Source organism: Fukomys damarensis, unplaced genomic scaffold, assembly GCF_012274545.1.
Source record: "Fukomys damarensis isolate Sample0158 unplaced genomic scaffold, DMR_v1.0_HiC HiC_scaffold_38, whole genome shotgun sequence".
In the NCBI taxonomy this organism is placed as follows: domain Eukaryota; kingdom Metazoa; phylum Chordata; class Mammalia; order Rodentia; family Bathyergidae; genus Fukomys; species Fukomys damarensis.
Genome location: NW_022900950.1, coordinates 21,694,424 through 21,721,699, shown reverse-complemented (window position 1 = coordinate 21,721,699; position 27,276 = coordinate 21,694,424). Strand labels below are relative to the sequence as shown.

Below are 27,276 nucleotides of genomic sequence, written 5' to 3'. Positions count from 1 at the left end.
GGCATTAGGAACATCTTGGAAATGATTGGAAGACAGATGTTAAAATCATCTCTCAATGTGTTTTCCACAAAGTAGTAACATTTTTGATCATCTAAAATCAAATTTACACTATTTCGTCAACTCACTTTATGACTACTTGTTGGTAATATAAAAATATGTTTACTTATTGAAATGCGTAGCTTAAAGTTTCTACTAGAGAGAAATGTACAACACTGACAACTCTCTGGTCATTTTTAAAAAAGCTCTACAGAACACACATTCCATAAGATTGCACAAATGTCAAGGATCCATTCTGATAAGTGTCAACAATGAAGAGAGAGATATTCAGTATGTTCCTTTCAGAGAAGAAAATAATCAAAATTGTCTTATGCTAATACTTTTCTCTCTTTTTTTGCATAATTAGGATACAGAAAGCAAGCAGGATCTTTGGAAGGGAAGACTAAGATTTAAATTGAAATTACGTAGGAGATTTTCTGGTTGGTTGGCTGGCTGTTGTTTAGATTTCTCCTTGATCAAACAAGAAGATCAAGAAGAACACATGAAATTCAACCTATCAAGACCATAGTAGAACATATGAAATTCTTGTAGGTCAGGATGACACGAGGGAAAATATAATGGCTTTAGTTATTTGGCACATTAGTGCAAACAGGAGAACTTCCCTCCAAGAGAGAAAGAGCCTTTTGAAGTACCAGTTTTAGTAAGGGCTGAGGAAGGAGATAAACAGTCTGTGTCTAGTTATGCCATAGGATATGAGTACCAAACATCAGGGCTGTGACTCCCAAAGAGACCACCCAGACGTCCATGAGATTTGCAACTGCTAAATGTTTGCCACACTGGGAGCATCCTTAACGAACTGATGGCAATGGGTGAATCAGTGATTTATGATGGAGTCAACATAGTGGAATAAAAAAAAATCAGTGAAATTGAAGAGATATAGAGACACTTTCCAAATTAAAGCAAAATGAGTAAACAAACAATGAGAAGCATTCAAACAGAAGGAAACATTCCAACAGTGTGGGCAATATACATATAACATAGGCACAGTATCAGAATAAGAAAATAAAAGAGTAGAAGGAAATTTAAAGCATTAATAGCTGATAAATTTCTATAATAATAGATTCTGTATTGTGAATTCATTAAGCTCAGAAAATACCACGAAGGATAAATACAAAATGAACATGAAAAAGCAAACCACCAATAACTACACTTAGATGGCCAGAGGAAGAAAAACAACTTCCTTATCTACACACAAGGATGAGAATTACAGTGGATATTTCATGAGAAATCAGGCAAAAGAGAGTAGTAGAATAAAATATTTAACGTGTTAAAATATTATAATTTAGTATTCTACATCCAAAAAATATCCTTTATATCTGAAGAAGACTTTTACAGACAAATAAAAACTCATGGATCCTTTGCCAGCATATTTATCTCCCAAAAACATTTAAAAGAAGTTCTTCGGCAAAGCAAAACATGACAAGTGAAATAAATGAAGTCACACAACAAGAAATGACAAGAAAGAACTTTGAATACTATGTGTTTACGTTATAATGTATCTGCCCCACAAGTGAAGCAATATAGTGTTATTTGAAAGTGATCTTAGGTTAGGTAAAATAAATTGTAAACTCTGCATCCGGTGGCCTGCCTTGCAAGCGCAAGGACCTGAGTTCAATCCCCAGTACAAAAAAAAAAAAAAATTAAAACAAAACAAAAAACTCTTCATCAATCACTGATAATGATGATGATGATGGTAATGAGAATATGTATAAAGATACAGTAAAAGAGAAGATAAAATAAAACCATATAAAATCCTCAAGTAAAACCAGAGATGAAAAGAGGGGAAAAATCCCAAACCAGCAAATAAAAACAATTACAAGAGAGTATATACGAATATAGCCATATCAATAATCAAATTAATTTTAAATGATCTAAATTCACCAATGAAAAAAAAAAACAGAAGTTGCCAGACTGGATTAAAAAAAAAAAAACCTAACTACATATTGTGTAGCAGATACTCATTATAAATGTAAAGATTCAGGCTAAAAGTAAAGGGATAACGAAAGCTACAACATCCAACACTCATCAAAAAGAACACTACTTCAAAAAAAGACTTCACAATAAAAAGATTATTATAAATAAAAATATATACACTTTCCACAAAATGACTTTGCACACTTATACTCACACACGATTGTACTCACCTATAAAAGGTACATGCTCAGTTGTATGCTTAATCACATATAAACCTATACATGTTTACACAGACATCAACTGTAAGCTTCTGTGGTAATAGGCAGAGGTATTCAGCTTTGGAAAATAGAACTTTTATTTGAGTTTGAAAGTCACAGTCTGAAATTTAAAATTCCTATATTGTTATAACTGAAACTGGATAAAGAGTTATGAATTCTTGCTAAGATATTTCTATGGAATTCCTTTACTTTGTGGAGAATAGATTTCAAGGTAGCAAAGGTAAGAATTCTCACAAACTTCTATAATATTATCTTTTCCAGTGAGATCACCCAATTTTCCACAATGATATGGCACTATTAAAATTATTTTCCCTAAAAACCTGACAAAAGCAAAGTTTGCATATTAAGACTTGTCTTAAAGCGAATCAGGTGGCTACATGAGCTGGATTGAAGACCAACTTTAATGTACGATATCACACGTATGTACAAGATCTACATACTAAAATTATTTTTCTCAATTTCACCATTGTTTACTTCATTTCCCTTTTTCTTTTCTTTTTTCTACTCTCTTGTATACTGATATAAATATGAGTTTTACAAGCCTCAGTCTTTTTATTGTACTAATAAAATGATCTATAATTTCCAAGCTGTTAAAATTTGGTCATATGCCAATGTGCTATCTTTTAATACATAAATGATGTTGTGAACAAAAGCATTCCTATTAAATGTCCATCTTGCAATACCCAGCAGCCCCATCCTTGCTTATGTGTCACGGTGTTCTTTGAGACTTGAGTGTTTAACATGTGTCACATCCTGACAGCCTACCATTACAGATTGCAGTCTGCTATTACAGATCAAGAAGTATAGTATAGACCATTCATGGTTGTTGGACTTCCTAGAACACTTGGACCTAGTAACTCAACAAACAGCTGCAGGAACACAAAAGGATTGCTGAAACCTAGATTTTGTGTTGACAGAGCACTAATTATAATAATGACAAATTGTCTCAAAATGCAGTGCTTTTCATATTCATGACTCTTCTGCTCTTGAAACAATTTGTGTGTCTAAAAATTATTCCTGTGCTTTAATTTGGTATCCTAATAGATATATATTTATTTCATATAAAATAGATGTTAAACATTTTTAGTAATATTTCTTCCATAAAAGATAAAACAGAAAAAAATGAAAAGGGCTTTTTTCTCTTGTGTATTACTAGAGCATTTTGAACATGCTGTGTATTGCTGCTTTCTGTATTTTTTTGTTAAATATGTCTTCCACTGGACTGTAAAAATATCTGGCTCTGAGGTAAATTTTATCAATTTCTTGTACTCTATATAGCTCTTGGCATAAGAGAAAGCAAGTACCATACACTCAGAAACATGTAAGGGACAACAGTGAATTTGTAACTGAGAAACTTGGGTTTATAAATAAAGAAAAAACAGTAAGATGCACAACTATGGAAAGCACATTCACATTAAGATAATTGGGAATGGTGAAGTCAACACTGAGCTAGAAAGTTCATGCTTGTCTTTTGTTCCTTTAGCAAATGGTCATGATAGTTTTTCAAGATGTTTAATGTAAATCCTATATATACTTACATTTTTTGAAAAAAAATAAATAGTGCACTTGCCAAAAAAAAAGCCAAACATGTTTCTGAGTTAAATTTTTTACTTCAGTGGAGAGTTTGTCTATCTTTGACAAAATTATTCAATAAATATGTGAATGGCTAGGAGTTGGGCATTGCGGTCTTCTTTGTGGAGAGAGTGAGAGATAGTGAAACTTGTAATTGCCCCATTTCTCCATTCTAGGAAATGAAGAGAATAGAACAGAAGGAACACCAAAGTATTCACACTAGAGACACAGTTTCTGGACTCACCGAGAAATGGCAGATGGATGAAGAAAATACTTTCCAGGAGCTGTTTGTTATTCACCCGCGAGTTATTCACCATTTTACATGGAGACTACAAGTTGCCAAGTCATGGTGAAGATGTAAGCATGTGTGACACAGATTGTAAACCTGAAGTAGCAAAAACTAGGGTGTGTACTCCATCGACTATCACCTAATTTCTTTTTTTTTTTTTGTCCCCTTAGTACTGGGGATTGAACTCAGGGCCTTGCACTAGTGAGGCAGGCACAGCACCTCAGAGCTAAATCTCCAGCCAAGTTTTACCTAATTTCTGAAGTACTGCAAACTTCAAAAAATGTTTATGTTTACAGTTTATGATTTTTCTCATTAGCATATAGATTTTGATGGAAATTACAATTGATTTTTAAAATATTCGTTTGTCCTATTCTTAGGCAGCACATTAGAGTTTAGTTCTAAAATGTTTACTAAATATGTGGAAGGTGACTGGACCATGCGGCTCTATGTTCAGTAGTGCATTCATCCATGGATGAGTTCATAGTGTTTAAGAGGTGGGGCCTGCTTGGAGGTGGTCCCTGGGGCCATGACCTGAAAGAGTGTGTTCTTGTCCCTGCTCTCTGCCTCTGCTTCCTGGCCCCTAAGATCTGAGCACTTTTCTTCCACCAGACCCTGCAATGCTATGCCTTTCTCATCTCGGAGCTGGAGATTGTGGCCTGAACTCACAGAAACCATAAGCAAAAACAAACCTCTTCCTCTTTAGATTTGAAGTATGGGGTATTTTGTCTTAGCAATGGAAAAGATGAATGTACAAATGTTATTTCACTCAGAAAATGTAGAACATATGAAGAAGGAGAAAGAAACAGCAGCTACAAAAGAGTGAATACTACATATTTCCTTATTTCCTATCCAGCTTGTTAGCAAATTAAAAAAAAAAACAAACTCAAAATTTTGAGTATTTGGGAATGAGAATAGAAGGCTTAATTTTATGAATTCTTTGCAAACAAAGGAATTCACAGGAGAATGAAGACTGGAAAAAAATAAACAATTTTTTAGTGAACTTGTAAAATCATCTATCAAATAGGCCAATGTATCTTTAGGAGATGCCTAATAGCAACTAATGCATTGTAAATTATATTTTCCTCATTGTGTTAAGGATAATACAGCAACAAAGGTGAAGAAAATCCCTAAAAGCCAATGTCCCCAAAAGAGTTAAAGTCTTATTCTCAAAGTATCTGAATTCAGAATAAGTTTTTAGATGAGAAATCGGTTGATTTAAGTATAAGAAACACTTTAAGAATATATGGGCCTAATACGGAGTTCTCTGAGAAACAGCTGCAAAAACCCTTTTTGCTTCTTTGCTTACTGTAAAAATTAAAATACCTTAAAAACAAAATGTGATTGTTTTTAAGGTAGAGAAAGAAATATGACAAATAGAAACCATTAAACATGTCACAATTTAGTCTGGAATGTATTATGAATCTTGCAGAGGAAGATTACAACGCTGAACAAGAGTTCAGAGCTTAAGTGTCAGAACTGTTACAGAAGAAGTCTGCCTGGACATACATCCCTAAGGTTTACTGAAGAATTTCAGATTAACAAGGATAAATTGACATTCAGCTGCAGCTACACAAAAGAGGCCTGTGATTAAAACTTATAAGCATTGCCAGTCTGCTGTTGGCACAGAAACAAACAGGCATCCATGCATGGATCCACTTAATAATTACCCAACGAAATCCCAAACTATCTAGTTTAAATTAATCCGGCATTTAAAAGCCTTCAAATGTTAGTAAATTCATCTGTTCTACTGGAACACATTCAATTCATTTATTAAAATAATGAGCCCATTTTCTCTGTGGACCCTAACTTTTTCACCTTTAGACTACCAGTAAGACAACGATGGAGATAGTCTTTACATCTGTGAATTTTCCACTTTGCTATCACAGGATGCTTTATGTTTTTTTTATCACTGCCTTTTGGATGCCAAAATAGACATTGATTCTTTTTCTCTAATTGGTTGCTTGGGTCCTCATAAGACTTCTAATTTTGAAGCTTACATACTGATAACCCTTCCATTCACTTTATGCATTTTTCCAGTACTCAACGTTAGGCTTCATCTATTCTACAGTGAAATTAAACTTTACTAATGATTGGAAGTACAGGCAGAAGTAATGCACTTGAGAAGTACAATCACTTCAGTTTTAACATGTTCATTCAGGATGGCTCAAGCTGAAGTAAGCAAGTTCATCAGAACGCCCCCACATGCCTCAATAGCCTGAGTCTGAACTTTCCCCTTTTCCCTCAGACTGCTTGCTCAAAGCCATATGCTAACCAGCACTTAGCTTCTCTTATGGTTACGAACAAAGGACAAAACATGTTATACTGTGGCCCTAACCATAATGATAGAAATTTCCTTCTGGATCCCCAAAATTAGATTTTAATCTAACTTGGAATCTGCTTCTGTACCCCTGTGCTTGCTGAAAGATGAGATGATGACATTCTATTGTATGGTTTTTTTTTTCCCTTTAAAAACTGGGCTTCCCTGCTTGATTGGTACCAAAGGGAGGTAGGAGAATGAGCTCACCCTTTGGTCACCAGCTATTAAAAAGGACATTTAATTTGGACATTTTTGTGGCATGACTCTTTTGCTGAGACAGCTATAACAAATCTTAAAAGCATTTATTTACCTAGTTACTGGATGAGGATAGCTGAAGGTTAAAAAGGTCAAATCAATCACTGACACAAAATAACTTCTATTTGTCAGTCTTGCAACCATCCTATAATATTCACTTTGTGATGAGCTGTGGGGTTGCTAAAACTTACAGATATTGCATAATCTACTCACTTTACTACAATTAGGCATAACAATTTTTTATTCCAATGCACAGTCTCTCTTTTTGTTTTTTTTCATTGAGTTTATTGGTACATTTTAGGGTGTATAGTACAGTTGCATTCATCTTTGGGACCTTGTACCTTTATGTGACAGTTCTTGGTTCTTATTGTTTCCCCTTGTCCCTGCCCTCCCTTCTTAAACATAGTTTTATGAGGGGCTGGGGATTTAGCTCAGTGGTTCCATTGCCTGCCTCACAAGCTCAAGGTCCCCAGTTCAATCCCTGGCACCAAAACAAATAAACAAAAAAACCAAAACATAGTTCTATGAATACAGGACCATTTCCTGATTTCTCTGTATTAATCCACAAAATATTTCTTATATTTCATACAAGTTTCTTTAACTTCTTTAATTTTCTTGACATTATTACTGCTTCCCTGATTAGGCTGATGAATAAATAACTCCTTTCCCTGCCCCTAGAAATACAGTACGGTATCAGCATTTCCTCTGTATAGACCGGAGAGCCCTGTGAGGGTGCTGGATCTTATGTCTCAAACTTATTCCAATTTGTTTTTCCTCATCCCATAGTTCTGGTACTTTGTGGGGTAAGAACAACTAATTTATTTCCATTTCAGCTTCAGCCATATTGTTGCTTTATTTCTTGTTTTGTTTCTTAATATTAGCTCTACTTTCAGTTTTTCATCCACACATCGCAGCTCAGCTCCCCTCTACATTTAGGCACACTGATTATTATCCTACTGTCTCAAATGACTTCCTTTGCAGTATAATAGAGGCAAAACTACATTTTCAAACTGATTTGCATAGATCCTGTATCTAAAAAAAATCACATTTGAGCAAAAGAAAAGCTACCACTTTACTACTAAGTTGGATACTTCATAATCTTTACTTTGGAAAATGGGGGCATTTTTCAGACTATCCTCCCCAGATACTGTGAAGACCTCATTTTAGTCATCTTGTTTTAAATGAATTTTGGTCCCACTCAACTCCAGACAGGTGATGACTGCACAAATTACATAACTGGTTATTACTTATCAAATATTAAGGGGAAGTCAAACAAAGAAGTGAGGACTAGCCCGAAGATGACCTTGAAGAAGGTATTAACTTAAGTAATAAGAATCTCCTGATTGTAAAGTGAATTTTGAACTTGAGCAGTGGCAGAAATAATAAAACTTGTGTTCACGTTAGGTAATAAAGTGTTTGAGGTTAAGTTGTACTTGGAATAAAACACAAAACTTGAGAGAGGTACAGCAAAATTGATAATCCTCATGGAGATTTACAAAGACCTTCAGAAAATGTCATAGCATACAAGAACCATAAGCTTCTTTCAAAAATGTTATATGCTATCTCCAAATGTGAAGGCTGTGCTTCCCAAGGAGGTAGTGTGAGGTGGGTATGGGGGACAGAACTTGATCCTCAAGGCCACCGTGTCTAACTTCTGACCTCATCATTGTCTAGTTCTGGGCTTAGAGAATTTATTTAACCTCTGAGATCCTCATTGCTTCCATCTGTAACGTGGTGCTATTAGTAGTAACATCATGAGGTCTCACCGCGACAAGGAAAATATTTGGCCTATCGTGAATTTAAAAACTGGTTTTGAATGTACAATATATTCGTGTGGTAGAGTGAACTTGGACCAGAGAAACCTGGATGTCAGCTTCTTCCTCTCCTCCTCTTCCTCCCCCTTCTCTTCCTTATTCCTTTAGAAGTCCTATGCTTCATGTCATCCAAAATCATTTACTATTATATCCATGGAGCATTTTTAAAAATCATTTTAATGTATTTGTACAAATTTTGAACAGTTAACAATGGAAACTTCTGGTTTTTAAAGTCTCGTATCATCTACTTTTATAAATTCAATATTTGTACCATTTTGCAAGCTATCGTTTGGAAGTCAAATGTTTACAATTCTAACAGTTATGGTTCACTAAGAAGAAATTAAGTAAAAAGTAAGTAAGAAGAAGTAAAATAAGAGAATATAAAGGAAGCATTAGGGCAGCTTTAATGAAACAATAGCTAGAGGTCAGGGGCATCTTGATAAAGCTTCTTTAACACACAAAGGCTTGTATAAATTACCTTACAGGTAATTAGAATTGTACTCCTATGCGGAAAATGTTGTAGGACAAGCTTTCTAATCACTTTTCCTCAAGAATCATCAGCATCAATATTTTGACTACACTGCAGAAAATTTTCTCCCAGCAGAAATAATAGCTGTTATTTCCATTTTAGTACTTATAAGAAGCAGTTAGGAAAGGTTATAGATTTCTGTTACTTCTTTCTCAATATCTCCAAAGAAATCTCAGTTTATCCTGTTGTTCTCTTCTGTTTCTTGAGAACTGAGGTGGCTGGCCTGGCCCACTGAGGTTAACCTTCTGTGTTCTTAGTTTCTGCTCAGGGATCTTTTCCTACTATCTCACCGTTCTCCTATCCTAAAATACAAGCTGCAAATTTATTCTCCCTACTGTTCACTATCACTTTGCCTATAATCGTCTAGTCTCTTTATTTTAAAATTGGCTGCAATTCACTTCTGCTCTGCATTGTTATACAAATTTTCTACTTCACCTCCTTACTGAATTCTTTTGATTCCTTAATTCTTTTTCCTCAGGGGTTGAGTCATTAGTACCTTTGTGGTTAACTTTGGATTTGCCCTTTTTTATTGGAACTCTCTCCGTTTTTGAAAGTCGCTAATGACTACCCTGCTTTTTTTTTTTTTTGTAATTCCTTCCTATTTGCTTTTTCATTAACTCTAATTTAGAGTTTTTTATGTCTTTTTAGCTCTGTTGTAAGAGTGACAAATGGTTTTTGACTTCCATCTTTGTCCTTCATTCAGTGTTAACCATGCATTGTTTTACACTAATGCATATCTCTGCCTTCTTCTCATGGGAATGTCTCTTATTTTTAAATTATTGATTGTAGTTGAAGGTGCTTCATCAGTATATAAAGCCCTTGATGGTCTGACCCCCAACCCTGAGTGTCAGGTCTTGGCTCTATTGCAGACACCTGTCATCCCTTTCTCCAAACGCAGCATGTCTTTCCCTCTAACTTTGAACATATTCTTTGTTAACATTTTTCCAACTTTAATTTTGGAAATTCTGTTTTCCTCAAGCCTACTGAGACAGGAGATTAAAGCATGGCAAAACTGGTTAGGGAATAGGTGTGACCTATTAATTACAAAATTCCAGGATACTTGCACAGAACAATTCCCAAAGCCAGCACACGGACATTATTTATTTGTTGTTTATTTATTTATACTGTTGATAGAACTTGGGCCCTTGGGCCTGCAAGGCAGGGAGTGGAACCACTGAGCCAAATCCCCGGCCCAATGGGCATGGACTTTTTGTGAGTACTCTAACAGGTTTTCAATGGGATGGCTTGGATTTGATGTCAGCCTGAGACGTGTGTTATATAAGAGATAGTCACCATTAAGCACTATCTTGTCTCTTCTCAGTAGTCTGATAGTCTTGCCTTTATGCTGTAGGTTGTACTTCTGTTCCTAGTTTTACTTGGCCCGAACTTGCTCTGCAGAACTTGTTGCTTCTCTTCTACCTTAATAAAACCTTGATCTCATGTATGCTTGTCTTGATCAGTTCTTTGCTTAGCAAAGAAAGAACCTAGAAACCACTTCCAGAGGGAGACTCCACCCTTAACTCTGTAATATTATCTGTGAAAAACTAGTGTTTCACTTTTACTCTCTGCATTATACATACTGTTTTAGAGCTCTTATTGTAGTATGTGAAACACATAAAATTACCATTGCGAGTGTTATCCTTGTCCAGGTGCCATGCTCATCTCTGCATCTTTACAATTTTGGTGTATGTGCTGCCTAAGTGAGCACCAACATTGTCCTTCTGTAGTGCAAAAATGGTTAAGTAGAAACAGTTTTACTTGCTATATCATAAAAATTTCCCCAATAGATTAAAAATTATCAAAGGTAGAAATTTTCATCCATTTTTATAAAGTCCTATATATATTGAAACATGTAATTACTTGATATTTATTTATTGAGTTTTGATAAAAAATACAAAGTATATAACTTATACGTGGAATATATTGTGAATAATTTGTTTTGTGGTCTTAGACTGCTTATATTTTTCTACAAAAGTTGTAACATTTTATAGCTTGAAATATAGCACATATACAAAAAAATGAATAAAATTTATTTATATAAAGCTTTGGTAAATAGTTGGACAAGTTGTCCCACTTTATTAGCCTTATCTTTTTGTATATGACTCACAAAAAAGCATTATGCTTAGCAGCCATAGGCAGAAGTTTAGGGCATGGCCAGCCATCTGAGCATGATCTGTCAGTCACCCAGATCCACTAATGATGTGCCCAAGCCTTGCATCTAGGACCAATCAGAAAGCACTATCTTCAGTTCTTCTGGCAGGAAATCAAGAGGTTTTTGATAGAATAGCCTCACCATGATGTAAGATTGGGAGACACAAAAGACACTGGTCATTAACCTCTTGGTCACTGTGTTCTCTCAGTGGTTCACACTTATCTTGTTGAACAAGCTTTTTTCTCCTGATTAATAAATGTTAAACCTCATTATCTTTTGTATGTTTTCTCCTCGTTTCTTTGTTTAGGACAACAAGAACCTGGAAAGAAATTCTAAAAGGAGTCCATAACACCCAAAAGCCCCACTAATAGCTAATAATCCTGACCATCAAGAAATCCCTATTTAATATCCCTCCCACTGAAGTTCTACTATAATACAACATATTTCACATACATTATGCCTCTCAAAACAAATTATTAGAGTACGTTTGTATTGTCATAGAAATGGGTGTGTTGGAAATAAGAAGGCCTCAAGCATGGATTACACCTATTAAAATCATATGTCTGTTTCCTGATTTTCAAAATAATCAAGTTTGCCTAATAACTTTGCATTAAGAACCTAATGTCTTGTGTTTAAAAGTTCAACAAAAGAATAAAAAGAAGTAATTCCAATACAAAAGGACAGTTGAATGTTGTATTCACACTCAATAACATGAAATGTTTAGAGAATTAGAGGCTTTGATATTACATGACCATGACAACTATGAGCATTTGTCCCTGGGGTATGGCTATAACTTAGTCTTTGCCATAATTTATCTGTGTTTGTTTAAGTGAAACCTGATGGGGGGTGCATTAATGCAGTTTTCAACCATAATGTTTTTTTAAGTAGGGGTGAGCATTGTAAAATTATCTACTTTTGAGAAAATAATGGATACTTGAAGAACACAGACAATTTTGGAAATTAACCTATTCTGTACATGAATTATTCTAACTTAATTTAAGTTACTTGCAAGAAAATGCAGCCACATAACTATTTTCCATGTGTTTTTTTCTCAGGTTCACTATATTTTTAAAAATGCTTTTATAAATTATTTTAAACTATGATTATATTATCTTCTGTTTATGTTTGTCACAAGTCAACTGTGTACAGTTAGCTCAAGGACTTATTTATCTCTTTATTACAATTATTTTGAATCCCCTTTTTTGTTTATTTGCTTGTTTTGAGATAAGGTCTCACTATGTAGTTGATTCCAGGCTGGTCTTGAACTCACAGTGATCCTCCTGCCTCAGCCTCCGGAATGCTGGGATTACAGATTTGCACCAACATGCCCGGCTATTTTGAGTCCACTTTTTAGAGCAGTTTAGGATTGACAACACGCTTGATGAGAAGGTAAGGGGACTTCCACACGTGCACAGCTTCCTCTGTCAACATCCCCACCAGTGTGGTGTATTGTGTTGTGACTGTTGAACTTACACAGATATATTATTGCCCAGAGTTCACAGTTTACAGTAGGATTCCCTAGTGAGACTGTACATCATGTGAGTTTGAACAGATGCATGATCACATTTCCACTATTATAGTACCATACGAAATAATTCTGTCCTAGAAACCCTTTTCACTTTGACTGCTTGTTTTTCCTCCCCTCTAGCTTCACAACACTTATCTTTTCTGTCTCCATAGTTTTTCTTTTACTAGAGTGTCAGTCATATAGTTGGAATCTTATAGTATGCAGCTTTTTCAAATTGGCTTCTTTCACTGAGTTATATACATTTTAGTTATATCCTTTTGAAGGCTTGATAACTCGTTACTTTTCAAATAATCTTTTGTTGTCTAGTTGTACAACAGTATATTTATCCATTCACCTACTGAAGGACGTACTAGTTACTTATAAATTTTGATAATTATGAATATAGTTTCTATAAGCATTAGTGGACCAGAATTTTCCATTTTTTTGATATATCAAAAATTGTGATTACAAGATCTTATGGTAATGGTATGCTTAGTTTAATTTTCTAAGAAATCAATAGACTATTTTGACACTGGCTAACTCTTGCATTTCCACCAGCATGAAATACCTGTTCCTGTTACTCCACACTCTCTCCATCATCAAACATCCAATATCATCAATGGTTTAGATTTTGGCCATTCTTATTAGTTTATAGTGGTTTCTCATAGTTATCTTAATTGATGTATGGGGCCATCTTTTAATATTCCTATTCACCATTTATATATTTTTACATCTTCTTTGGTGAGGTGTTTGCTAATGTTTTTGGTCTCTTTAAAAATATTTTTTATTTTCTCTTTTGTTGTTATTATCGAGTTTTAATGTCTTGTTGTTTTGAACAACCTGTGACTTATCTTTTTGCTTAGCAGAAATGATCAATTTTCATGAATTCCAGCCTATCAATGATTGCTTTCAAGGACTGTGCCTTTGGGGTTTCAATTAAAATTAAAACCCATGGTCATTTTCTCTTGTTATTTTCTCTGAGTTTTATAGATCTGTGTTTTACATTTAGCTCTACTATCTATTTTTGTGTTAATTTTTGTGAAAGGTGTAATGTATAAACCTAGATTTAAATGTATGTATTTGTTTCTTTGTTTTTGCACGAGTGCACCAGTCATTAAAAATCTTATCTCTTGTCTGTGGCATCACCCTTATCTCCTCTGTCCTCTGTCAAACATTAGTTAATTATACTTACATGGGTTGATTTCTGGCTCCTCAATTTTGCTACATTGATTTACTTGTGCATTCTTTCATACACGGTATACTGTCTTTATCATCCTGAAGTTGAGTAGTATCACTGCTTTAATATTTTTCTTCTTCAATATTATGTTGGATATTTTGAGTCTTTTATCCAGCCAGAAAAATTTTAGGATCACCTTTTTCTTTCTAAACAAGACGTCTGTGTGGGAGAAGTTCAAACCAGGCTGAGCCAAGTGCACCGCACTTCTGTCTCCTGAGCTAACTCAGAGACCTTGCTAAGGCTGAGCTAACTCACTTAAGTGCGTAGACGCTGGGTCCAAATGGCTACACCTCTGCTCCTACTCCGTGACTCCTTTGCCTCACCCAAGAAAAATCACTCCGCCATGTCTGGCCAATAAAGTATCGCCAAACATTAAATGTTCCTCCCATGCTCCTCTCCCATGGTTCCCTATATAAACCTGTGCATTTCCTGAATAAAGCGGAAGCGCTCCAGAAACTTCCCCGGAGTCTGCCTGGTGATTCTGCGCCATATCTTTCCAGTCCAAGCTCCCGAACCTTGTTCTGCACTCGGGCTCGCCAGACAACAAAATTCCTGGATATTTTATTTGGATTGTGTTGAAACTAAGTTGTGAAGAATGAATATTTTAGATAAGTTGTTATGTTACATCAATTAAGAAAAGAAAAAATAAGTTTTTATTTTACTTGTTCTTCTCTGGAGTTCTTCGTTTTTCCTTATATTGATTCAAGTTTCTTACCCACCCAACTGTCCTTTAAATAATCATTTTCCAACATTTCTTGCAGGATAGATTTATTGACAACATATTTCCTTAATTTTTATTTGCTTGAGATAGTCTGTACTTCTTCTTTACTTTTAATAGATAGTTTTATAGGTTTCAGGATTTTAGGTTGGTGAGTTATTCTTTGAACACTTTAAATATTTCACCCTACATTCTTGCTTATATGTCTTCTGAGAAATCAGATATAATTTTTATCATTATTCTTCCATGGGTAAGGTATTTTGTTTCCCACAAACCTTCTTTCAGGGTTTTTTAGTGTTGGAATTTTTTGGAAGTATTTTTTGTAAACTCAGGCACTGCTAGTTTTATTACTTTATAAAAGACTTTCAAAGTTGACTTGCTAGTTCAAAAGGCATATTTTAAAATCTTTACAGATATTTTGAGAAAGCCTTATAAAGTAGCAATTTCCTTTTTTTCCATTAATTTAATTGATACATTTTAGGTATACAATATATTCATTAATGGGAGTTTGTACCTTTATGTAATATATCTTGGTTCTTAATTTGGAATTTTTTGGTAGTTTGATTTTGATACATTCAGTTGTAGGCTATTTTTGTTTATTTATTTTTATTTTTATGAGTTTGTTGTAGAGGTTGATTTTAATGGGAGTGCTTTGAATTTCATGGATCCCTGTCTTAGTGGCTGATATAATTTGAAGAAATTCTCATTCATTATTGCCTCAAGTATTTATTTTTCTTTGTCTTCTATTGGTATTAAGATTATGCATACATTATCACTTTTGCGATTATTTAATACTTTGGGGCTATTCTGTTGTTTCTCAGTCTCATTTCTCTTTGCTTTTCAGTTTTTGAGGTTTCTGTTGAGATATCTTCAGCCTCAGAGATTCTTTCCTTAGCTGTGCCCAGCTCATTAGTAAGCCCATCAAAGGCAGGCTTCATCTCAGTTACATCTCAGTGTTTTGTGGTCTCTATCATTTCCTTTTGTGTTTTATTAGTTTCCTTCTCTTACATTACATTGTATCTGATTGTATTGCCCATATGTTCTTGCAAATCTACTTTATCAATTAGATTTCTAGCACATTAGTCATAGTTGTTTTAAATTCCTATTTTGGTCATTCCAACATCACTGCCATATGTCCATCTAGTTCTTTTGCTTGATTTGTATTTTTAGATTGTGCTTCTACCTCTTAGTATGCCTTGCAATTTTTTCTTGATAGCAAGACATGATATCTGGATAAAAGAAACTGCTTTAAACAGGTCCCCAGTGATATGGTGGTAAAGTTGCAGTCAAGAGAACCATTTTATAACCTATGTGGATGATCAAGTTTCAGTCTCAGCGAGCCTGTGCCTCTGCAGACTTTAACAGATACTGTAGGAGGGGCACAACTAAAGGAGCTGGAGTTGCATATTTTTCCTCTCCCACATGGAATGCTAGAGGGATCTATAATTAGCATTTTGTTTCTTTCATGTAGAAAGGTATAGAAAGGTGGAATTTTGTCCTTCCTTTCCCTTGAGGTTAGTCAGGCTCTGATAAAACCATTGCAAGGTAAGTTCTGAATGCATAAATATTTTCTCTTGAGGGAGGGCTTTGTTAAGAAGAACAGAATTCTTTGACACATTTCAAAATAGGTACATTTTCCTTTCCACCATGGCTAGCAGAGGGGATTTTTCTCCAATAGTTACTGTGAAAGCCTTGGATATAAACCTCAGAAGAGTGTGTGTGTGTGTGTGTGTGGTGGGGTGGGGTGTTCTCCAATGATTGGTCTTTCTCTGGAGATTTTGACTTTTGGAATTATCTACACTGAGTCCTGAGCAATTTACCAATGGTAACAGTCCCCCTATTCCTCTTATCCATAGTTTTTCTTGTCATGGCTTCATTTATCTGCAGTAAAACTGTGCTCTGTGATATTAAATAGAAAATTTCAGAAATAATAAATTCATAAATTTTAAATATTGAGCCATGCTGAGTAGTAGGGTGAAATCACTCATTGCCCTGTTCTGTGATGCCTGGGGCACAAATTAGTCTTTTTGATAGTATTTCTATGCTGTAAATATCACCTTCCCAGTATTCATTTAGCAGTAACCTGTTAATGTACCAGATTTACTGTGTCAGTGTCAGTGTTTGTGTTCAAGCTATAATGACTGTTATTCACCTCACTTCATCTCATTGGGAAGACTTTGTAATCTGTGATGTTAATGCAATAAAAAGTTGGAGGTAAGAGTACAAAAAAGACACTTTGAGAGAGGGAGGAGGGAGGAAAAATGAGGGAACATCTACTTTCATTATAACATGATGTTATAATAGTTTTAATTTATTATTATTTGTATATAATCACTTTTTGTAGTTTACCTATAAATCAACTTTTATCATGGGTATATATGTATCTGGGAAAAACATGTATATAGTTTATTATTCATAGTTCCATGCATCCACAGGGGTCTTGAAATACCTTCATGGATAAAGGAAGGCTCTTTGATTGTTGAAGTTTTCCTATCTCAGCCCTGGTTGCAGTGAATGTTCCTCCATGAAATTTTCTGTTCCATTAATTTATAATACAGAAAAAGAGAAAGAAAAGTATTCCATCTTTGAAGTTGAAGAATTGTGGTCTGAACTTAGGCTTTCCACTTCAACTCTCCAGTATTTAATATCTAGATTATTGATGGATATAGTACTTTTCATTTAAGTCACAGGAATAAAGATAGAAGATGATAAAATAAAATAAATTCTACAGTTTGGTTTAGGATTCCCTTGGGGCTGGTATTATATAATCAAATATATTCATATTTTTATAAAATATTACACCTGCTGTCATATGCTTCTTATAATAGAGTGATTTAATTATGAAAACTTTTGCCCTTTCCTTAATACTTGCTTATTAGAAAAAATTAGGAGAAATATATATCAATTCATAAGATTCTACCCCTTTCTATGTGAATTATATCTAAATAATAATACTGTTAACCATCAAATAACTCCTGTTTCTCATTTCAACAACACAAAATTCCATCCCTACATGAATCACACATTTCTCATTTGTATCTCTCAAGACTTAGTAATTACAAAACATGTTTAGAAATTTGAAACACAACCAAGACAATCAAAATGAAGAACTGGAAAACTTCACAGAATATTCTTCCTCTTTTTTAGATATGCACAAGTTATTAATAGTATTGTTTATTGCTATTCTCATTAACAATGTAATGTTACCAAAACATTTTAGTATCAATGACGTATGTTCATTCTAGATACTTATGTTATTGAATTGATTAAAGGTCATACAAATAGAGATAAAATACAGATGTGTCTATATAATTAGAATTTACTTTTGGTATTCTTCATCCAGTTGCATTTTTGCATAGATGCTAGAAACAGATGAATGTTAAATAAAAATTTGTAGAATGACTCTGACGGTGTTTTTGAGACATTTGAAAATAGGATATCATATACCATTTAAGTAATTGGTAGAGGTTTTCCAATAATATATATAAGGTATAAAATATTAGTAGCAGTTTTATCAAACACACACAATTCCAAGTAGAGAGATTGGCGTATTAAACTTATGTAGCTCCCTTGATTCCTGTCGGTGATATATGTGGTTTAGAGATTTTTCATATAATCAACTAACTTTATAATTTGTTATTCTTACCCAATCATTCAATCCACAAGTGTCTCAGTGACTGTCTCATCGCTGGGATAAAATACCCAACACTCACAATTTCAAAGAGAAAAGGTATATTTGGCTCACAATTTGTAGAGGTTTCAGTTCATGGTTGGTTTCACGGCAGGGCAGCATGGCAGAGAGGCGTGCCAGAGGAGTATCAGGTCCTGACATGGCAAGCAGGGAGCAGAGCAGGATCAGGAGGAGGAGGAGGAGGGTTGTGTACGTTTCCAAGCGCGCTTCCAGTGCCCCACCTCTTGCTACTAGGCTTTGCCTCCCAACATCACACCCATTTGTAAACCCATCAGTGGACTAATCCACCAATGAGTACCACACACCAGGAATCCAATCTCCTCCCCAAGTCCCCACCTACAAGCACATAAGGCTTTGAGGAGACATCTAGATGCAAACCATAACAACAGGTAACTAGAGATCATGATGACCTAAAAGGGAATATTTTTGTCCTTGATACTAAAAATTATTGAATTATTATTAGATTATTGAATTATATTTTTTACATTATTCAGTCAGTTCATTAGGTGTTATAATGTTTTCAAATCACCATTTCCAAATTAATTCTGAATGGTGAATGGCACTGTTGCAATTCTGTTCTTTTCCATTTTCTTCCATTAAAGATTCATTTTGGTTAATCAGAGAACTTCATATCAGCTGTTTTTTTACTTTAAAAGTTTGCTGCTGACATTTTAATAAATTATCCTGTAGTTGCTGCTGGAAGGTAACTGGATTTTTTTTGCTCAACAGCTCTGTCTTTGACACATGTTCATTTATTACTGTTTCTTTCATCAGCTGACTCACTTGAGGCTAATTCTGATGAAGTGCTTTCAAACAAGGACCACTACTGGTTTACATTAACACAGAAATGGTGGAAGGGCATCTTTCAAAATGGAGGAGTTATAAAAAGAAAAATTATGAATCTAAGGATCAATTTTTCTATGAGTCATAATATAATTAAGTATAAAACATGAAACTGAACAGTATTATTTTCAGTAGGCACTGATATTTTGCTTCATTAAAGTACTGTGTATTAAGAAATAAAAGGAGGCAGAAGGATTGAAAAGAAGATAGACTTGCAATCATATTTAGGAAGAAAAATTATGCAGAAAAGCTTGAGTTAGGAAGAAACAGATTTAATCATATATTTGGAGCTGGGTGATAAAAGTCCCTTCAATTTTTATATTTGTACTATGATTTTCCTGTCATGCTATTACCTCTAGCAGCATTACTTGTTATGAAAGAGGATATTTGGGAGACATTGTTCTACAGATAGTAACACATTCTTCAGTAACATACCTTTCACTATAAATGTAATCTCAGATCTCCATACTATAAATAAATGGTGTGGCTAACTCATTCTATCTTTCTGACTTAGTCGATTTCTCATGCATAACTCAGGCAGAAGGTATGTAACATAATTGTTTATTTTCATATACATTTATTGAAGCACAATAAAATCATTTGCTTTATTCATTTTGTTTTTAGTCTTTAAGGTTTATGATGAAAATACATGGTTTTACTCAGAAGCAAGCTTATGATCAACTTGCACTTGAACATATCTGGGACACTGTCTTTGCTGAAGAGACTATGGTGCATTTATTTTTCATAATTAAACCTGTTTGTCAAGATTGGAGTGAGTCTTTTGCATATTTTATAAAATTTTACTCTTAATAAATGAAATCAATAACTCAGCATTATTTTAGTGATTCATGATTCTGTTTTCCTTGAAACTGCATCTTAATTTTACAGAAAAATGTGAAGTCAGCTTAATCTAGTGGGAAAATGCACTAGAATGGAGGAAAAGAGAACTAATTTTTCTCTATATAACCTTAACTAGCTAAGAAACATTGATAAATCATTCAGTCCTTTTTATTTACAAAGTGTTTTAAACTCTGGGAAATAAAGTAGAAGCACTGAATATGTGCCCTTGCTCTTTTAATTGTTGTTTTGCTTCAAAGTTATCTCATACTTGTCCTTGGAATCATTGTAACTAAGGAAAAGAAAATCAGGTTAAAGTTAAGAGTTGCAGAGAGCAGTCCTCACAGTGGGATCCTGACATGCACCAAAGGTACACCTAATAGCACCTCTTTCATTACGGTCTTGTGAAGATGTAAGTAATACAAGTAAATGACTTAAACCAATTCCTGATCCATAAAAAGGATCTCAATAAAAATTTTATGACATTAACACATTTATAAACATTAATCCCTTTGATGAATCAACAGTGAATGTAATATATGAACTCAGTGCTTAAGCTGTTCACCATATAAACAGTGGATATACAAGTTAATGGATTTTTAAAAAATATGATGTGTTCAGTTAGAAGTTTATACAAGACAATGATGAAACTAGGTTAGACACAGGAAGTCTCATAGAGGTGACTGTACTTAAAATGAGTGTGGAAGGGGAACAAGACAGACAAAGTGAGTAAGTAAGAGAGAAGAAAGAGCACAAATACTAATTTACAGACATGAGAAAATTGGCTATTTTGGGAAGAAACCAGTCTCCATATTACTGAATCTTGCAGCCCTGATAACTACTGTATAAGAAAAAGCCAACCAGAGTCAGACTGAGAAGAGACTTCTGTATTAACTTAAAGGGTTTAGACTTTCTCTTAAAGAAGAGTCATGAAATAATTGAGCGAAATAACATGAAAAGACTCTTGTTTGATAAATGATGCCTCTGTAGTTGTGTAAAAGTGAATAATAATGGTAGGAAATTGCAATGTGTGACCATAAAGTTAGATGAAATAAGTCAGACACACAAGCTTAAATGTTGCATGGTTTCTCTTACATTAGAAACCCAAAATATAAAGAACAAAATAAAAATAGATAATAGGAAGTATGGAGATAGATCTTTCACAAAAGGGAAGAGGGCCAAGTGATGGGAGGGCAAAAGAAGTGAATAAGGGGTTGAAAAAAATTAAGATGTATTGTATACATGTACCAACCCTCCACAAAGAGTGTAATCATTATGTACTGAAAACACATACTAATAAAAATTAAAACTAAGAAATATTCAATGGCAGGAAATTATCAAGCAAATAACAACAATATATAATGGATACAATAATTTAATTCTGATGTTGGGAAAAATCCTTATGCCACTAATCCTTATAACACTAAGTTATAAGTAAGACAGTGTGAAATAAGAAGAAAAGGGCTAAAGGTGTAGGGAAAGTGGGAAGGGTAATGGAAAGGTAATAAGCCAAAAGAAAAAATAGGAGAAAATGAAAAAAATGAAAATAAAATGTTTGTAAATGGGGAGGGGAGGAGAGGCCGAATGGAGGGCAGGGACAAAGGGAAAAAATGATAACCAAGACCTTTCATGTAAAGATACAAGATTCCAATAATGAATGCAATTGTACTGTATACCTAAAATGTAATAAATGCAATAAAAGAAAATAATAAATTCTATTATATACGTGTTTAAAAATAATTTTCTAGTACTTCCGAATATTACTTATGGCAAAGTATAGGTGATTTTATTATCTTTTATTTTTTTTATTTTTGCATTTTAATAAGCAGAAATTTATTACTTTATTTCCAAAAAAAGTGTAAGTTTTAACATTTTAAATCACTTCAATTAAATTAAATTCTGATGAGCAATTCTGAATTCTGGTATTTAAGAACTACACTAACCTAGTTTTTAATTATGTAGAGTTCATTAAACACAAAATATATGCTCTTTCATTTTGGGTACAATATTTAAAGTAATTTTATTGGCTAGCAGGTATAAGACACTGCACTTTAAATTATTAATTATAGTGACATGATAAACAAATATTTTTTATGTTAGAAAAGGTCAGAGCTTTCTTCATTTATCTTAGAAGGGGACCAAAAAAAGCAAAAAAAAAAAAAAAAAGTTAGCAGATGCACACAAATGGGAAATTTACAAATCTTTTTTCAGTGATAAAGTGTTGCTCATAAGCCTGTACTATTATTATTCTGAAACAATTTTTAAAAGTTTCTATTTTAATAATTACAGTAAAGAAATTAAATTATGCATTTAAATAGTATATATTAGAATATATTTCATTAACTAATAGCAAATGTGTACTAGTATTATTAGTTTTAATGATAAAGACAATTGCTACAAAAATAATGCTTGGAATCAAAGAAAATTTTTCTCATTAATATTATGCCTTTTGTCATATCCTAATCTAAATAGTATGATGATTTGATCTATAATCTATAATAGAAATAGTTATATATATTTTCAAAATTCATTTATTAAAATTTATTCCATTGTATTCATAGATATTCTTCAATTAAAAATAAAATAATTACTATAATAATAAAAGTTTGATATTTTAATGTAATCATTAAGAAGATGGTGAATAAATCTTTTGAAAGTGGTAATTGTAAGGTAATTCATTACATGTGTGCTGACTTTGTGTCATGGTAAAGCTTAAAAAATATGCAGGGACAAGGGGAAAACAATGAGAACCAAGACCTGTCATGTGAAGGTACAGGATCCCAGTAATGAATGTAACTGAATTATATACCTAGATTGTACCAATAAACTCAATATAAAGAAAAAAAATCTCAACGGTCAAGATGTATTAGAAGGCTAAATTATTAATTTATGCTAATTCAATGATCATTCAAGAATTTTTGAACCAAGATATTAATTTCCTTTGGTAAATCCTTGCTCATTAGTAAAGATAATTTTATGATTTAGTATGAAATTAAATTTTATTGATATGAGTAGCAAGGTGTCATTTAAATGCCAGGACAGCTACTATACTCATTTGAAATGTAGATTTTTATTTTTAATTTTGACTTATGGAGATCTCTTCTTTGTTGGACTAAAGGATTGTTCCAGGATAGATGATTATTTGACTATTGTTAAGGCAGATGATATTTAGAGTTGTATTTATTAGCTTAACTTGTCTGTTAAACATTTCTGAGTGGCTCTTTATTGTTTAAAGTTGCAAAGGAGCAAGAAAGATGAGCTGGAAAAACATACAATAAGACCTTCTGAAACTGAAGACATATTGTCATGGATACAGATTCTGTTTTGGGATGTTTTAAATATGTCAGAGTATGTTTTCTGCAGATCCACTCAGGAGCTTGAGGAAGGAATGGGGGAAAATAAAGGTATCCAATGAAGCATAAATATAGTATGCGAGCAAAAATGAAAAGCTTGTCTCATTTATCCATGTCTTTATTTTCTCAGAATTGCCACTTCAAGAAATGGACATCTCTATTAAGAGAAAACAGAGGACATAAAACATCATCATGTTTCAATATTAAGACAATCATTCAAGGGAGTGAGTTGTGTATGTTTGTGTGTGTATCGTGACTTGTTTTCTGTCCTACAGAAAATGAGATCATTTCCCTTGCAATTACTAACAAGAAAGAGCAGAGCTTGAATAATGTTCCTAAAATTGCAGACAGAATTTGTCACTTAAATGTATTCTTTTGCTCCTCAGACATATTATTTAGTTCTATAACTTCATATGTATCCAGATGCCAATGCACCTTATTGTTACACAGCTCCTGCACTGCAGACTCACCTGGTCAAACACCTAATGTATAGGATACTTGAAATTTATTTCAAAACCAACATTCCAATAAATGTGCCTTTGCTAACCCCTTCAATGAACTGGTGCTCCCCTAAGATTCATTTATTTAGTCTAGGCTGAAATATTTGGGTCAACATTGACTGCTCTTTCTTTCATATTTCACATTTAACTCATAAGGAATTAAAATATATCCTGTAATCAGACATTTCTCTTTGGGTACACTATTATTACCTAGTCCAAGTATTACTTTTTGATTTGCAGTATCCTTGTTTCATACTTGCTGACTACAAACAGTTCCCTTTTCAGCATCATTTACTTTAGAACAGTTTCCATGTCAAAAATATCTTCAAACCCTTCCAGTAGCTTATATTACGCTTATATAAAGTTCTACAAAATATTACTTAAAGAATAAAATGTTACAAACAATAAAATTTCAAAATATTTTCCATAGTCTATAAGGCATTGCATGATTTAGTCCTAAATCTTGGTTGATTTTTACCTTCAACCACTTCATTTGCTCAGAGTGCCTCAACAAACCAGAATTCTGAAGATTTCTTAAACCTGCTAAGCAAGTGCTTCCCCAGAGCCAGCGCCATTTCCACACCGTCTAATGGGAACAAACTTCTGTTACTGCCCTCATTAAGGATCATCACCAGAGTTCATCTCCCCCCGTCCCCCACCGTGGAACATCATTTTTATCACAAAGGCCTGCTTTCTAATCCACATATCACTAGGCCAGAAGTCAGTTTCTTTCCTTATTTTATTTAATGCATGTTGACTTGTTTCCTTACTTGCTTAATTTTTTTCTCTCTCTCCACTGGAACATAATCTCATAAATGCTGGGATCTTTTTCTTATTCTTTTATTCCAAGTGCCTGAAGTACTACCTGAAAAAAAATAGGCATTTGATAAAAAAAAGTGTGTGATGTATGTATAACATAGCAGAGAAAACTGAATGATCAAATATTTTACTCCTCTTAAGTATTTGTGGCTCTACTATAGAAAAATTCAAGAAAATATTGCGGTTTTGGGACATGCTTTCATTTGAGTGTTAGTCTAAAAGGACTGTAATGCTAACCAATGTGGATTTTAGGTCACCCTTTCACGGTCTCCTGACATATTTTTGTGATCAAATTCATTACAATAAAGCATGGATTTGTTATAGCACTTTAAAGATTATGTTTTTGCACTCCCTGTTTCTTTTCAAGATTTCAACTATCTAGTGCTATCATTTACCTAATTTCAGAAAGGACATAAAGAGGGGTTAGGAGAATCTGCAATGTAAAATAAAAGCAAGTAAGAAGGAGACATTTATAAGCATTAGATGTAGCAGATGTAGCCTATTGCTAATATATAGGTAATAATAACTTGTTACCAGTGGTCATAAATTTGGTGCAAAGCTTTTTAAGCCAGAGTGAAAAGAGGAACTAGTTACTTGTGCAAACTCTTACTTTGTAAAAATAAAAAAGATCAAGTGCTCAGGAAATATGTAACTATTTGATATTAATTTTTAAAGAGTTCTCCTGAGTCTCATATAGAGATGGTGCTACCAAGGTAATGTGATGTGTTCCATAAAACGACTTCTTATGGAGCCCATAAAAACACACACACAATTTAGCTTAAAAACACCCACAATGGGCATGGTGAATGAGAAGCATCATTGGAGATTTGAGTGATCTGGGAACACAGCTGTGCTCTCACCTGTCCAAATCCTCAGGTAAGAGCATCTGGAGAGATGAAGAGATATGAAAGACTTTGAATTATTTGCCACAGATATAAATATTTGATAGATACTGGGTCAGGATGAATTTTCCCTTGTATGTATAGGACAGTGCAACTTTTTCATGTCTGTAATTATACCCAAACCTAGGTGCCTGGAATGCAGGGTAGAAGCAAAGAATGCTTACCAAATCTATTCTCAAAGAAGAGTGTGGGATGTTCTTGTAGATGTAGTCATCAGTCTCTCATACATTTATTTTGCATTCTGATTAAGTTGTAGAAAAAAGTGTAATTGAATCTGTTCTTTTGGGAAAGACTCATGTGTTTCATCCTTGAGGTCAATACTATCAATATAATGAAATAGTTTCAATAGTATCAATATAATGAAATAGTGTCATATGAAAGTTTCTTTTTCAAAAAAATATTTTTTCCATTTATTATTAATTGAAAAATAACCAAGTATAAGAAAAAGTTGATCATGCAGCAACAGAGTAGAAAAGAAAGGTGATTAATAGAGGGTGAAGAAAGGAGAAAAGGTGAAAGCAATGTTGATCCAAGGGTAGAAACTCTCACCTTGACTGGAAGCCAAGATTTAGTGATCTATTGCACTGCGTGGAGACCACGTTAATAACAATGAATTGTAGATTTCAAAACTGATAAAATAGTTTTCAAAATTCTTAACACAAAAATGATAAATGGGAGATGTGATGATATACTTACTAACTTTCATTGGATCTTGGTATAATAGATACATAGGTCAAACGATCCCATTGAACACCACCACTTGTTATTTCTAGTTTATGTAGCCAATTTTATTGTGTAAAAATAGCTGCAAGTCCAGGCTATTCAAGATGATATAGTTTTTAAAATTAAGGTCTAAAAAGGGTAATATGTCCCATATGTTGCTTACATGGGAGATTTTCAATGTTCTGTGAAGAAACTGACAGTTGATTCTGACTTTCTTAGTAATAACAGTATAAGCATTAAGAAATTAATGCATTCATACAACTCAACATATATTTTAATTTTGGCCCAGAGTCACAAAACAAGGAAAGAACAATAAATTATAACTCTAAAAATAATAATTAATACCACATATCTTTTTAAAATCATACATAAATATTAAATATTAATATTGTGATCTTAAATCCTCTTTATTCTTATAAGGTGAGAGGGCTATTTGAAGTGTTTCCAACTGTAGTTGATTAAGGAGTTTGATTCTACATTATTTTCATTGGAGGTATAATTTTCTGAAAACTTTTTTAAAGAAGTAATTTTCCTCCAAATTACAATTTTTTTCCTTAACTGATACTTCTCAAACTATAACATATATTATGAAATGTCTTGAAATGTTGACTTACGTTACTCATAGATATCCAGACTTCAACATTTTTGTTGAAGTTCTAACTAAAATCGTTAATATCTTTAGAAAAACATTGGCCTACAGCAAAACAAAAATGAACTTTTGTGTGCAATATTTAATCATCACCATACTACATTTCTCTCTTTTTTAGAACAGTTTTCAAGAATGTGAAAATTTTTTTCTGTATACTTAGAAATATTCTTCTAACTAATAATCAACTTTTCAGTTTACTACAGTGCCAATTCCCTGGATAATATGAAAAACATAGAAAGAATAATAAATTCATGTCCAAGAAGAAAGCGCTACAATTTTATTTTTATGTTGCACTTCAGTATAATGCATAAAATGTAGTA

General features: G+C 33.5%; 1 protein-coding gene and 1 pseudogene across 1 annotated transcript in view; both read right to left on the bottom strand.

The window, feature by feature from the left end:
• Positions 1 to 27,276, bottom strand: part of LOC104868855 (N-deacetylase and N-sulfotransferase 4) — a 286,413-nt gene that overhangs the window by 46,378 nt on the left and 212,759 nt on the right. The gene's annotated exons all lie outside the window — the stretch shown is intronic.
• LOC117284657 lies at positions 10,634 to 10,733 on the bottom strand (annotated as a pseudogene).